Below are 14,085 nucleotides of genomic sequence, written 5' to 3'. Positions count from 1 at the left end.
CTAACTAAGTAAAACTGTCTTAAAATAATGGCCCAAAAAAAGTTGGACTCCTAGTTGCTTTTAATTAAAAATATCGGCCTTCTTTTCTAATTTATTTTGCTACTTTAATTTGATTTCTCAAAGTAATTTGTGCTTTTAGTTAGTAGATAATTAAAAGCTTCATTAAGAAGCATTTGCAGAGTTGAGCATAAGAAAAAAGTTAAGGAAACAAAAAACACTGAATTGAAAAAGACGCCAAGAACAACGAAATAAAGTAATCGAAAATGGTAAAACAAGCTTTTATGTGATTTGCAAATTTTACTAAAGGTGACGAAATGAATAAATTGATTATCTCCTAAACTACAATTCTATTTAATTCTTACTTTATTCTAAAAAAAGTGATCTGTAATGAAGAATGCTAAAATAAATACTTTTTTTTTCCTTAGAAAAATGTTCTAAACATTCTGGAAACTATCTAAAGATTTAAAAAAAGGGATATATTTCCCCATCTACAGAAAAAAGATTAAACGAAGAACAAATATGGCATAATGTTTTTTATTATATGCCAAAATTATTTTTTTAGGTGTTTATAATAATTTTTATCAATAATTAATTTGCATTTCTACACTACTTACAGCTTACCATTAATATCCGCCGTCTATAATATTAAGTAGTTACCTATTATAAACCCTACTGGTTTATGATTACACTATATTTGCCTAACTATCTGTATCGTCTATATACTTATCTGTATATTTGCTGATCTTCAATTCTTTTTTCGATACGTTTTGTTACATTTGTTTGTGTTTTTTGTTGTATCCCCGTATTCGAAAATACATATTCCCCATATTTAAGTGTTCTTAGAGTCATTACATGCTTTTCAAAATAATTTTATAAGAAATATTTTATTTTATTCATATTTAGATTAATAATTTTTTCTGTTTAGAAGTTAGTAATTTAATATTTTAGCATTTATAATCTTTGCCTACTTTTGTTTTTTATTTCTCATGAAAATCTGGTTCTACATGATACTGAAGTTAAATTATCTTTTGAAAAACATACATTTGCATAGTTAAAAATAAAAATAAAATTAAAAAGGTGTTGTAAGTCTTTTTCTGCATGTATATTTTATAGAATCAAAGTATCAAATTTAGAAGAACATTGCACTTTCGAATATAAAATAAATAATTCGAGTATTACTTTTGTAATATTTGCTGGACTGCATTGACAGTTACCATTTTTATATCATTTGAGCATTTTAAAATAATTTCAATTAAACTAATTTATTCATTATATAAAAAATAAAAACAATTGTAATTTATTCATTAAATAATATTTCCAGACATCATAAGAATAAAATAAAAAAAAAGTGCCTTGTTTAAGATAATGCGCCGTAGGAGAAAAACATTTGGATACTTAGTTATTTTTAATTAAAGATATCAGATTTCTTTTCTAATTTATTTTGCTGCGGTAATTTGATTTCTCCAAGCAATTTGTGTCTTTAGTTTCCGGATAATTAAAAGTTTACTTGAAAAAAGTATTTAAAACTTAAATAAAAACTCAAATCTCATAGAAAAAAAATACTCGACTGAATAAATTCCAAGTGCAGCTGAACAGACTGAGTTATCCATTGTTCCATGTCCCTCACAGTAATTAATTAGAAGAGATGGAACGATTACAGTAAGCATTTCTGAATTATTATTCCTCTTTTTTTATTTTCTTTTTTTAACCCCTTTTTCATACTTTTCTTATTTGTATTTTGTATATTTTATTTTTATTTGATCATGCTTCTCCAATTGTAATCTATAATTTATTGTATGTTTCCGTTAGTATGTAATCGATTTTGTTTTATTTTTTTGTTTGTATTAGTGTGTCTTCTATTTTTCTTTGCATTTGTAATTGCGTCCTTTTGTATTTGATATTTCTTCTACTATTAATTGTATTTTACGTTTATTAGCCTTATTGTATACTTGTTGACATACAAGGAGTTTATACATCTAAAGTAAAAAAAAAAAATTGAAAAAACACTTTTTTACAAGTAACTTTTGCCTTAGCAAAAAAAAAAAAAAAAAAAAACCATATTTTTTTACCCACTTTTTCAGAACAGTAAGTTTTATATTTGTTCAAACAAATTCAAACTTTTATATAAGTCATGAGTATATGAAATATATTACATTATCCTATATAACATTTTAACGGCCATATATGAATGTTAAAAATTGAAGAAAATAATTGATTTTATCAGGAGAAGTATTAGGCCGTAAAATTGTATATTTTAATCTATAGCAAAGCAATAATTATGTTCTTAAAACGCTTAAAATCATGTTATTTTTAAATGAGCATTTAACAAAGAGCATAAAAACACTTTTAAGTTAATAGAATTAACTGAGAAATTCTCGCTTTTATCAGCAGAAGTATTATGCCAAAAAAATTTATGATTTTAGAATATTAATAAGTAATTATTCTTTATGTCCATTAAGCATTTAATGTTGTTTTTAAAAGACTATTTAATGAAGAATAAAAATATTATTTTCTAAGTTAGTACAACTGACTGACAAATACTTGTAAAACTAACTGACAAATCAATGACAAAAATTATCATTCTGGAAAACTGATTTGTTTATGTCCTTAAGTGTTTTTGCAAATAATGAATGAAATCAAAATTATTTTACGAAAACAAGATTATAATTTTATTAAAATTGCAGTATATTTTAAGAAAAATCACAAATTCTTCTCTAATTTCTTTTTGATATTAAAAAGGCTACAAATTGTCTATTTAAAAAAATAAAGCATAAATTTTAATATACGTAAATCTGATATCAAATTTAGATTTTTTTTTTTTTTTTTTTTTTTTGAAATCTGAACTTGAATTTTAAAAAATAAGTAAAATATCTTTTACACTATGAGCTGAAGAAAAGAAAATTCGATAAGATTTCTGAATCCAGTTTTAATAATTCGGAATCTTATTAAAATAAACTTATTTGACAAACTACAAGTTGTTTTAACTGTAAGTAATTTATAAAAATAAAGCCTGAAAATTTCCCACATATAAAAAGACTTTTAGATTAGACTTCCAAACATCAAAAATAGATATTAAGATAAGATATTATAATAATCTTACATGACAAACACTGTACCGATTCGATACATTTATGAAAATAGAAAATTTTCGATTTCTTAAAAAAGTCTCAAATAAAAAAAAATAAAAAAAATAACGAGTCTTTTCAAAATGAGCTATATTTTTCTCACCATTAATATAATGAATAGTTATTAACAATCTCTTCAAGAAATATTTAAACACTAGGATTTAAGAATTTTGGAGCAAGACACAAAAAAAAGTGCTGGTGGCAGCTTAATTTCCCAAGACCTCATTCTGTTTCAGTCCTAGTAAAAGTTTGGAGTGAAGCTTCCCAGGGATTGTATTAATTTGCATAGCTATTAGTTAGAGACGACACGCTCACCACATGAGAGAAATTGGTCTTTGGTTTAAATCCGTGCTAATGCTTGACACTTAATTCATTAGCATAATTAGGCTCAACTCCCCCGATATGGGGAGGAGTATGGCACAAATTATGTTTGATATTTTGTTAGAACATAATTGAGGATTTCCGTCTAAGTTGCAATGAGAGTTTTTGAAATTGTTCGAATCATATAAATTTATAATTCTTGTGCTCTGATTTATGACATTTAATTTTTTATTGAAAACAAATCATATTTCAGAATATAAGCTCTTGTGTGTTTCTAAATGATAATTTTCTTTTTGAACAAAGTTTATCTGCAGAAAGACCTGTGTAATTTAATAGTTTGTTTTTCAAAATGGATGCAATTTAATAATAAATTAGACAGCAAAATGTCTTGAATTATTATTTTAAATCAATAAAATTATATATTTACTATATAACTCAAATATAGGATACTCTACCATGCATTTAAAAAATGTATTAAAGTTTGATAAATAAGAAAATTTAGATTTAATAATTATTTTGAAGTTTACAATCACTAAAAAATAAAAATTTAGCAGAAACTGAATTATTTCGACCATTTTAAAATTAGATTTTTTATATTATATATTGGCAATAGTGAAATAATATCATATATTATAGTATTTTATATCTCTATAACATTTGATACTTTGCAATACATTTGTATTGTAACAAAGATTGAATATTTATATTTCGGGATATTTAACTTAACAGACGACAATTTATAGATATTTTTTTTAAATCTATTAACTGAATTATTACCTAATGAAATACATTCCTGAGTTTTGAATTTTTGATGATTAATTTTGGTTTTGATATTCTAGGACTGAGGATATAACATATATTCGAATAGGTTTAATATAACATATATCTATGAAATTTGTTCTTAATTCGAATATCATATTACAATCAGCTATTTATTATCTTTTTTATGTCCTGGTTATAAAACATTGGTTTGTAGATCGATAGGATCCAGTTTTGGCACCTTCTAAAAATATTTATTAGACCTTATTATTATCAAGACCTTCTAAAAATATTTATTAGACCTTATTATTATCAAGACCTTCTAAAAATATTTATTATATATATAGGGGTTTGGTGCAGGTTAAGCCTTACTTAAAAGATCAAAAGTCCGCCTTGAATATTTGGAGAAAAGACTATAGCATTAACACCGCCGCACTATTTAACATTATGTGCACTATTCAACTCACATTTTAAATTGTTCTTTCTTGCACCATTTATCGAAGTGGAATTTTTGTTCTTGCGCCATTCATCGAAGTGAAATTTTTGTTCTTGCACGGTTCATCGAAGTGGAATTTTTCTTTCTTGCATCATTCATCGAAGTGGAATTTTTGTTCTTGCGCAATTCATCGAAGTGGAATTTTTGTTCTTGCACAGTTCATCGAAGTGGAATTTTTCTTTCTTTCACCATTAATCGAAGTGGAATTTTTGTTCTTGCATCATTCATTGAAGTGGAATTTGCCTTTCTTGAGCCATTCATCGAAATGGAATTTGTTTTTCTTGTATCATTAATCGAAGTGGAACCTGTTTTCGCTTTTTTAATAGTAATAGAAGCGGACTTTTTTCTTTTACTACTTATAAGATCAGTTATCTGCGCTTTTTTTGTACTATTCAACACAGAAGAGTTTATTTTTCTTGTGCGAATTTATTTTTCTTGTTTTCATAGAAATGGAACCTTTTTTTCTTTCTTTATTTCACTATTTATCAAGATAGAATTTGCTTTTATCGTACCATTCATCAAAAAAGAATTTGTTCCTCTTGAATCATTCATCGGAATGGAATTTATTTTTCTTGCATAACCGATCTAAGTGGAGTTCATTTTTCTGATAACATTTATTATTTCATTTCGAGACAATAATGAAATAAAAACATGATCATAGATCATCCGTGTTATATATTCATCTTATGAATTTATAAATAATGATTTGGCTGATATAACCAAAACATAATCTTTAAAACGATTTCGTACAACATTTAAAGCTGATATACTGAACATCATTTTTATAATACCTTATCGAAAAAACTAATCTGATCAATATTAAAAATAATTTTTTCTTTAAAAAATGTTTAATGAAGCATTCACAAAACGTAAATAATAGCAAAGGCATTTAATCATCATTATACCTTAAATAAGACATTTTTAGAAAAAAAATCGATACTTCCTTAAAATAATGGGCTGTAAAAGAAAACATTTCGGCTCTTTGCTACTTTTAATTAAAAATATCAGCTTTCTTTCTAATCTATTTTGCACCGTTAATTTGATTTCTTAAAATAATTTGTGTTCTTACTTTGTGGATAATTAAAAGCTTCATTAAGATGTATTTGTGGAGAAGTATAGTAAAAAGTGTTAGAAATAAAATAGCCGATAGACAAAAAAAAGTAGTTTACAACTGCGTAGGCAGAATTCAGCATAAGATAAAGTATTTGTAATAATTAGTAAGAGGACATGTAATAATAAATCTTTAAGAATTTCTGGGGTTTTGTTAGAGGGTTTTGAAGCTCGAAATCGCTTAGGCAATGAATAAAGCATAAATGGCCGTTTTCATTATCATCTTTTAATCGCATATATTTTTTTACCTGCTTTTACCAGTATTGCATTATTATTATGTTTGCTTCTTTGAAAGCAGACGCGTTTTTAAAAGGTTGATATGCTTTTACCAGCATTGCTTTATTATTACGTATGCTTTATTGACTAACTATGATATCATTATATATAGAGAGAGAGAGAAAGAGAGGAGGGGGGTAGAGACCGGTAGAGAAGTCTCGTGATTGTTTCAAATTGGTTTAAACTGGTTAAAGACTTAAATTAATTAAGACAAGTAATGACTTAAAAATAATAATGTTCTCATATGCTAACTTGAAATTTGCGATCGTAGATTTAATTTCATTTTTTTCCGCATTTTCTGTGATTAAGCGTGATTAGTTATAATGAAGAAATTAAATCAAAAGGGTCAACTGTTGTCTATTTTTTTAGGAGGGAATATTTTGTAAATTATAAATAAATCCAAATAATTTTTTTTATTCTTTAAAATCGAGAAACTACAAATTTATTCCAAATATTATAAATATATATAATATAGCACTTCAAATATAATACAGAACATAATGAGCCATTGTTTAACTGTAAGTAAAATTTATAAATTCCAAAATTTTTAATAAAAATTTTTCTGAGAGGATTAATTTCTTTCAAACGCACAAGAGGGAGCTGAATTTCAACAAATTTAACACAGAAATGTTCAATAATCAAGTTTAACTTAACGTTTATTTTTAAAAGAAATGATTTACCGTTTTTTTAATCACACCTGTTTTGCTATCAACAAATTTGTGTTATTTTGGGCAGTTCTCTATTTTCTGAGATATGGTATATATGTACTGTTTAATAAAAATAATTTTTTGTAGGATTTTATGAAATATTTCCATTTCTATTCTTTCTGTGTACGTATAAATGTCACTGTAATTGTACATTTAGCAGTTTATTGATCATAAAAGTTTCGTAAAAATGAATAGAAAAAATAACTTTTACAAATTTGCAGATATTAAAAAAAAAGCAAAAAATCAATAAGAAATCCGTTAATTGCACATAAATCAAATCAACATAATGAGAGACATACATTATTATTGAAGTTCTGATTACTTCCTTACAGTATATGTATAATAATATTAGTTTAAATACAGTGGTGCAAAAAACTAAACAAACATTTATGAAATCTTATACAATTTGAATTATAAATTTGTAATGTTCTTCTTTTCACCCACGACAACTCAGGTAGTAAAAAATCTTTCGTCGTGACAGTGTCAGAATTAGTAATTAAAGTTAAGGGTTAACAGCAAATTTCAAACTCTCTATATAAAGATATGTCTCACCATTGGAGTGAAATGAACTCGACCCCCCGTAATAATACCTTATTTACCAGAGAAAGCCCTGCCACCTTTTTTATACTTATTCTCTCGTTGATATTTATTTTGTTCGCGGGTACAGGATGTTATTTGAATAATATATTAGAATTTCTCTGTCCATCCTAAGCATCAGGTAAATTGAATGACCGACATCTCGACAATATGGAGTTTGGAATTAAAGTTGAGCCCTAATGGTCATCGAAAGTCCCAATACAATTATTCCAACAGAAAGTATGTTCCATCATGAAAATGTAGATAACTCGACTTCACAGCATTAATCTACCGCCCGAGAAGTGAAAATTAACTACCAGAACGGAAATTTTTCATCCTCATGCCTCAGACGCACACCAGTGGGAATGTGGTTATTAAATGTGGTTGAATATGATAATGCAATCAAGAATATGACTTTTGGCAAGACCATTATTCTTTCGGTCTATCATATTTCCGTAATCCAAAATCAGATATTTCATCAAAAATTAAAATATAATAAAAACATACATAATGCGATATAAAATAACATAGGCAAAAGATAGTGATACCAAAAATTTTAGAGACAATAAATAATTAATTAGGAGCTTGGTCTAGTATTAATGGCTTAAAATGGAAGCTTAACGATTGTAAAGACTGGATACTATCAAAATGGAGTATTCGTAAAATTTTTGAAATCATTATTTATAATGTCCTCCTGTACTTCTTTTAATGTGCTGGAAGAATGGAAGTTCAAAGCGTGTATCGCAAATGAATTCCATTGAAATAGCCAATAACAATGATCTTGAGTTAACACCAATAATTTTTCTACGATTTTATTTTTAAAAAATTATACTGAACTATTGGCTGTTATATTAAATGGTTCCACCAGTCTAGAACAGAAAAATATCTTTCCAGTGAATAGAAAAGGCATTTCACTCAATGTAACCTTATTTTATACCGTGTTAATTTTTTAATAATGGTAAAATTAAAAAAAATATATATCATGAACCAATTTGGAACTTCAATTTCAATGTAAATGTTGAGGATCTCTGAATAATATTATTTTGGATCATGAATAATAATAATTTTGTGATTCAAACTTTAGTTTGGACTCTATTTAATATATTTAACATAAAGTGTTATTATTACAAATGTTAAATTAAATATTTATGAAGAGGTAAAATTTTTTCATAGGGAACATGTAGTGAATTGGCTTTTTCACGCGGTTCAATTTTTCTAATTATGACAAAATTTTTAAAAAATGATCCAATAAATCCAGTTGGATCTTTAATTTCAATCTAAGTACTGAGAATCTTTCAATAATATTTTTCTTTGGATCATGAATAATACGAATTTCCGGATCTGAACTGCTATTTGGAATTTATTTAAAAGAATTAACATAAATAATCATTTTATAGTTGTTAAATTACATATTTCTGCTGATTTACAACAATAAGAGACACAAGTATCTTCATAGTCAACATAAAGTGAATTGTTTTTCTTCGCACAGTACAAATTCTTCTAATAATGACATTAAAAATGATTCCATGTATCAAGTTGGAACTTAAATTTTAATGTAAATGCTGAAGACATCTAAATGATATTTTTCTTTGGATCACGAGTAATAAACATTTTGTAATCCAAACTTTTCTTTGGATTTTATTTAACCCTTTAAAAGGTCATTTTTTTCTAGTCGTATTATGTTTAAATATTTTCAGACTTGAAATTAGAATAAGAAAAGGGATTCATTTAGCTTATTAGATAAATTTAATTTGATTAATTAATTAATTTGGTTAATTAACAATTAAGTAACAAATCAAGACACATCATTTTGTCTGAGATAAAGAACGGAAGCATCTAAGTTTCTGTCTTTCTAAAAAAATGTGTCAGAACTGATGCCAACCTACATAATTTCATGCAAAGATTGATAAATTTGGTGAGAAGCATACTTCCCACGGCCCTAGAAAGGGTTAAGAGAATTACCATAAAACAGCTTCCTACAGTTGTTAAATTAAATGTTTCTGCTGATCTACAACAATAAAGGGCAAAACTAACTTCATAGTGAACATAAGGTGAATTATTTCTTCACACAGTGTCAATTTTTTTCAAATAATGACATCTTTTATGATCGCACAAATGAAGTTGGATTTTTAATTTCAATCTAAATGCTGAGACTCTTTAAATAACATTTTTCTTCTGACCAAGAATAATAAGAATATTGTGATCCAAACTGTTTTTTGTAATTTATTTAATGTGATTAACATAAATATCTACCTACAACTGTTAAATTAAATGTTCCTGCTGATTTACAATAATAAGAGAGAAAACTAGATTCATAGTGAACATAAGTTGAATTGCTTCTTCACAAAGTGTCAATTTTTTTAAAAATGACATTTTTCTTAAAATAAATGATCCCGCATATAGTTGGAATTTCGATTTTAATCTAAATACTAAGGACCTCTAATTTTCCTCGTATCACAAAAAAAAAAAAAAAAAAAAAAAGATGAAAGATTATCTCTGCAAAAAATAATGAGATGATATGCCTATTCTTTGTGCGACATTTGAAACAATTTGATTATTTTTAAAATGCTTAGAGATTCAACTTTCTCAGCAAACACATGCCGCTGATTGCTTTCTGTCAATCCAAATCATTTGGAATGAATGATTCATAAAAGTATTGCTTCTTAATGAAATGAAAAATTCAAAAATAGATTCTTTTTTGCTTGCTGTAAGTCAGCAATCTGATTTTTCAAAGATATACTTTAAAAAAATGTTAAATATAACTATTATGCAGGGCTGAGTGTTAAAAATAATATGTTTAAATCTTTTTCAAAAGAGAAAATTATCTAAATGGTATATGTTTATAAAATTTTTTAACAAAAAACATGGAAAAATATGAATGTAAAAATGGAAAGTCTGAAGTTACATTCTTTTAAAAAAGAGATAAGGAGATAAAAAGCAGTGTTTTTTTCCCCTTTTCTTTTATTAAATGTTTCTTGCCATTTATCTATACTTATAATAAAGCTCAATGTGTGTGTGTGTGTGTGTGTGTGTGTGTGTGTGTGTGTTGGCGCCCTACAGGCCAGGTCATTTGACATAAAGCTACCAAATTTGGTACATATATACCTTAGAGGTCGGGAATGTGCACCTGGGGTCCCTTTTTTTGAAATTTTAATTAGAATTTTAATTATTAATTAAAAACTAACTTTCCCGCCAAAAAAAATCTTCCATTTCCCCACCGCCAACTTTTCCGCCAAAATAATCTTCCATTTTCCCCAACGCCAAATGATTTAGGCTTTAGTTCTTTTTTTCTCCCAACAGTAATGAGGCTGGGTTAAGATTTTTCGGCGGATTATTTCAAACGATTCTGTTTGTTTTCTTAATGTTTGATGCATTTAAAATTAAACATTGTTAATTAATCCATATTTCAGATTCATTCTGAAGTACTTTTGAATTAAAATAACACAGAATAAAGGAAATTAAAAATGTCTAATCTGCATAGCGTTACCCCAACTGGCGTAGAAAAATTCGCGCATTTGCGTTACCGTAAAAGGCGAAGAAAATTCACGCATGCGCACTGTGTTCTGATTGTTGGCATGGCAACCATTATCAACGGACGATTTAAATTACTTTTAGGTTAGTTGTATGCTTTTGTAAGTAAATTGTATTTATGTTAGTTATATATTTTTGTATATGCTTATAGTTTTAAGTACATCGTTTTTTAAGTAGTTTTTTTTAACCTGTTTACAATGATTTAAATTATTTTTAGGTTAGTTGCATGCTTTTGTAATTAAATTGTATTTATGTTAGTTATATATATTTTTTATATATGCTTATAGTTTTAAGTATGTCGTTTTTTAAGTAGTTTTTTTTAACCTGTTTTCAATGATTTAAATTATTTTTAGGTTAGTTGCATGCTTTTGTAATTAAATTGTATTTATGTTAGTTATATATATTTTTTATATATGCTTATAGTTTTAAGTACATCGTTTTTTAAGTAGTTTTTTTAGACCTGTTTTCGACCGATTATTTTAAACGATTCATTTTATTTTCTTAGTGTTTGATGCATTTAAAATGAAACATTGTTAATGAATCGATCTGTTCATGATGAATCTGAGAAAATTTTGTTGACAAATTCTTGAGATATTACATAAATTAAGAAAGATATTCTTTAGTGCCCATAAAGTTTAAACGCTCAGTGACTCTATTATCAGTAATCATATTATTAAAAAAAAATGCTTTGTTTCAGTAAAAAAATATTATTATAGTAATTGCAGATTAATCCTTTACACTTTAATTTAAAGCATAAATTCTACGAGGGGTAACAGAAAATTAGAGAGATACATATCACGTTATGACTGAAGGCCTTTATAATATTATGAGTGAATTATATGACTATCAAAATTTGAAGTTTTAAAATATTTTGCTGAAGAATCTATTAAAGTTGAAATTGCGTAAAATATTTAATGGTACTACCGGAGTTTAACCCCTTGCTTGGCGAAATTTTTAAAAATCGCCAACAACGGCCTTGCGAAATGTTCAAAAGCAAAGGAGCAGATGTTCAATTATAGTGCATAATAAAGATTGCCAGCTTTTGCCGTTATCGCAACTTGGCGAAGAAGGAGTTAAACTCCGTTTCAACCTATTTAATTATTAAAATTTAAACGAACATTAAGAATGGTGAACCGGCTGGTCGCCAAAGGATGCTAGTCTTTTTTATAATAATTATCAATTTAATTTTAAAATATACTAAGAATATCTTCCTATAAAGCTTATAGATATATCAAAGAGTGCTAGTCTTTTTTATAATAATTATCAATTTAGTTTAAAAATACACTAAGAATATCTTCCTATAAAGCTTATAGATATATCAAAAAGTTATATCATATGCACTTACGTGGTGATGGAATACACACTCTTTAGGATTATTTTGCTTTTAATTTGAAATTTACAAGCTGATTAAAGATAGGCAAATATGTTTTGCCTTTTGTTTTACAGGTAAAAGTTTTTAAAAAATACACAAGTTTTTCTTATTATTTATTATATTATACTTGTGAATCAACTCTTCAATATTAAATAAATGTTTTTTAATTACTAATTTTATTTTATTTGAAAGAAATTATTTGAAAATATTTATTCAATACTGTCAAAACAAGTTTCTCAAAAAATAAACTTTATTTTAAAAGATATTTGTTTATTCTTTTATCGTCTGGAATGAAGTTGTTAATGCAGATTTAAATACATTAGCAAATTTATAGCATTAAAAAGCATTTTTAAATTGAATCGGTTTTAGTTGGATTTTTCAAAAAGGTAACAGTTATACAACACATTTTATGCTATTGGAACTCGTGTTTTCGTGGTTTTTATTTATTTATTTTATTTTTATCGTATATGACATATAAAAACGAACCGCAAAAAATTCGAAATCAAGATATTGATGAATTTCTCCTTGATTTCCTTCAAACTTCCTTGAGTGTGTAAAAGATATATTTGGAATTATGTATGTCTGTGAATTGTGTAACTCAAAAATGTTTTGAGCCATACGGATGAAATTTTGTAAGTAGTCCTTCCACTAAATTTGTAGATTTCTATTAAATTCTGAATGAAATGCATTCATAGGAAATCTGGCTATTCAAATTTCAATCTTATGGCAGTGACAAGAAATTAGAGAGATATAGTACAATGAGAAAAATATTGTAAAGCTTCTATAATAATATGAGTTTTATGACTATCAAAATTTAAAGCTTAAATATATTTTCTTAAAGAAGCTATTAAGAGACCAAGATACATAAATATTTAACTGAAAATTTTAAGGAGCATTACTTTAGTTGAGCAGCTGGTCGTCATAGGCGGCTAGTAAGAGATAAAAAAATTATAAATGTTATGTTTTAGATGCTTATAAATCTATTTATCTCCTGTAAAAAATCAAAAGCTTTTTTTTTAAAGATTACATTGTCACTTTTATTTAAGTTTATGTTTACCTTCAATACTCACAAATAAAATCAATTGAATCCCTTCATTTTTATTAATAATAAAAAGGAATATATGTCTGTCTGTTTTTGTGTCTCTTTGTGTGTGCAGTGCTCTTCAAGACAGGTCGTTAGAATTAGAACTATTGTATTTGTCTTAGATTTATTTTAGAAGGTAGAAAATGGATGCCGATTAAAGCGTGCTTTTGAAATTTTAATTTATTGAAGTTTAAACATGAGTTCAAAGTATTTGTGTTTTTTTAAGTGATTAAAGTTTTTAAAAAATATAGTCAAAATGAGATGCATAGTATTTTTTCCTTTACATGAGGCATCTCGATTACCCTAAGATATTGAACCATATTTCCACAACGTTGCTCCATATTTTAAATGCCATAAAAATAGTATGAAAATTACCGAACAAATTGTTCGGTAATTTTCATACTATTTTTATGGCATTTAAAATATGGGAATCATGTGCTATGAATAATGATTACACTTCTTGAATATCCATTTATAATGAGCCAAATATTTTTTTTCTCGTAGATTCTCGGATATCCTTGGAAAGGCATCGGTTTCATACACCAAACATCTATTTGGAGAATTCACTCGGTTCGATCCTGGTGAGTTGCCCCATGTAGATAAAATTTATCCAAATAATATTTAGATCGTTTTAAATTATACGCAGGAAATTAACCCTTCCGTGACTCGTAATTGTTATATATTTCTCAACCTTCTTTTATATATCTAAATATCTTGTTGGAAATTGA

The sequence above is a fragment of the Argiope bruennichi genome, chromosome 9 (assembly GCF_947563725.1).
Source record: "Argiope bruennichi chromosome 9, qqArgBrue1.1, whole genome shotgun sequence".
Taxonomy (NCBI): domain Eukaryota; kingdom Metazoa; phylum Arthropoda; class Arachnida; order Araneae; family Araneidae; genus Argiope; species Argiope bruennichi.
This window is presented reverse-complemented; position numbering follows the sequence as displayed.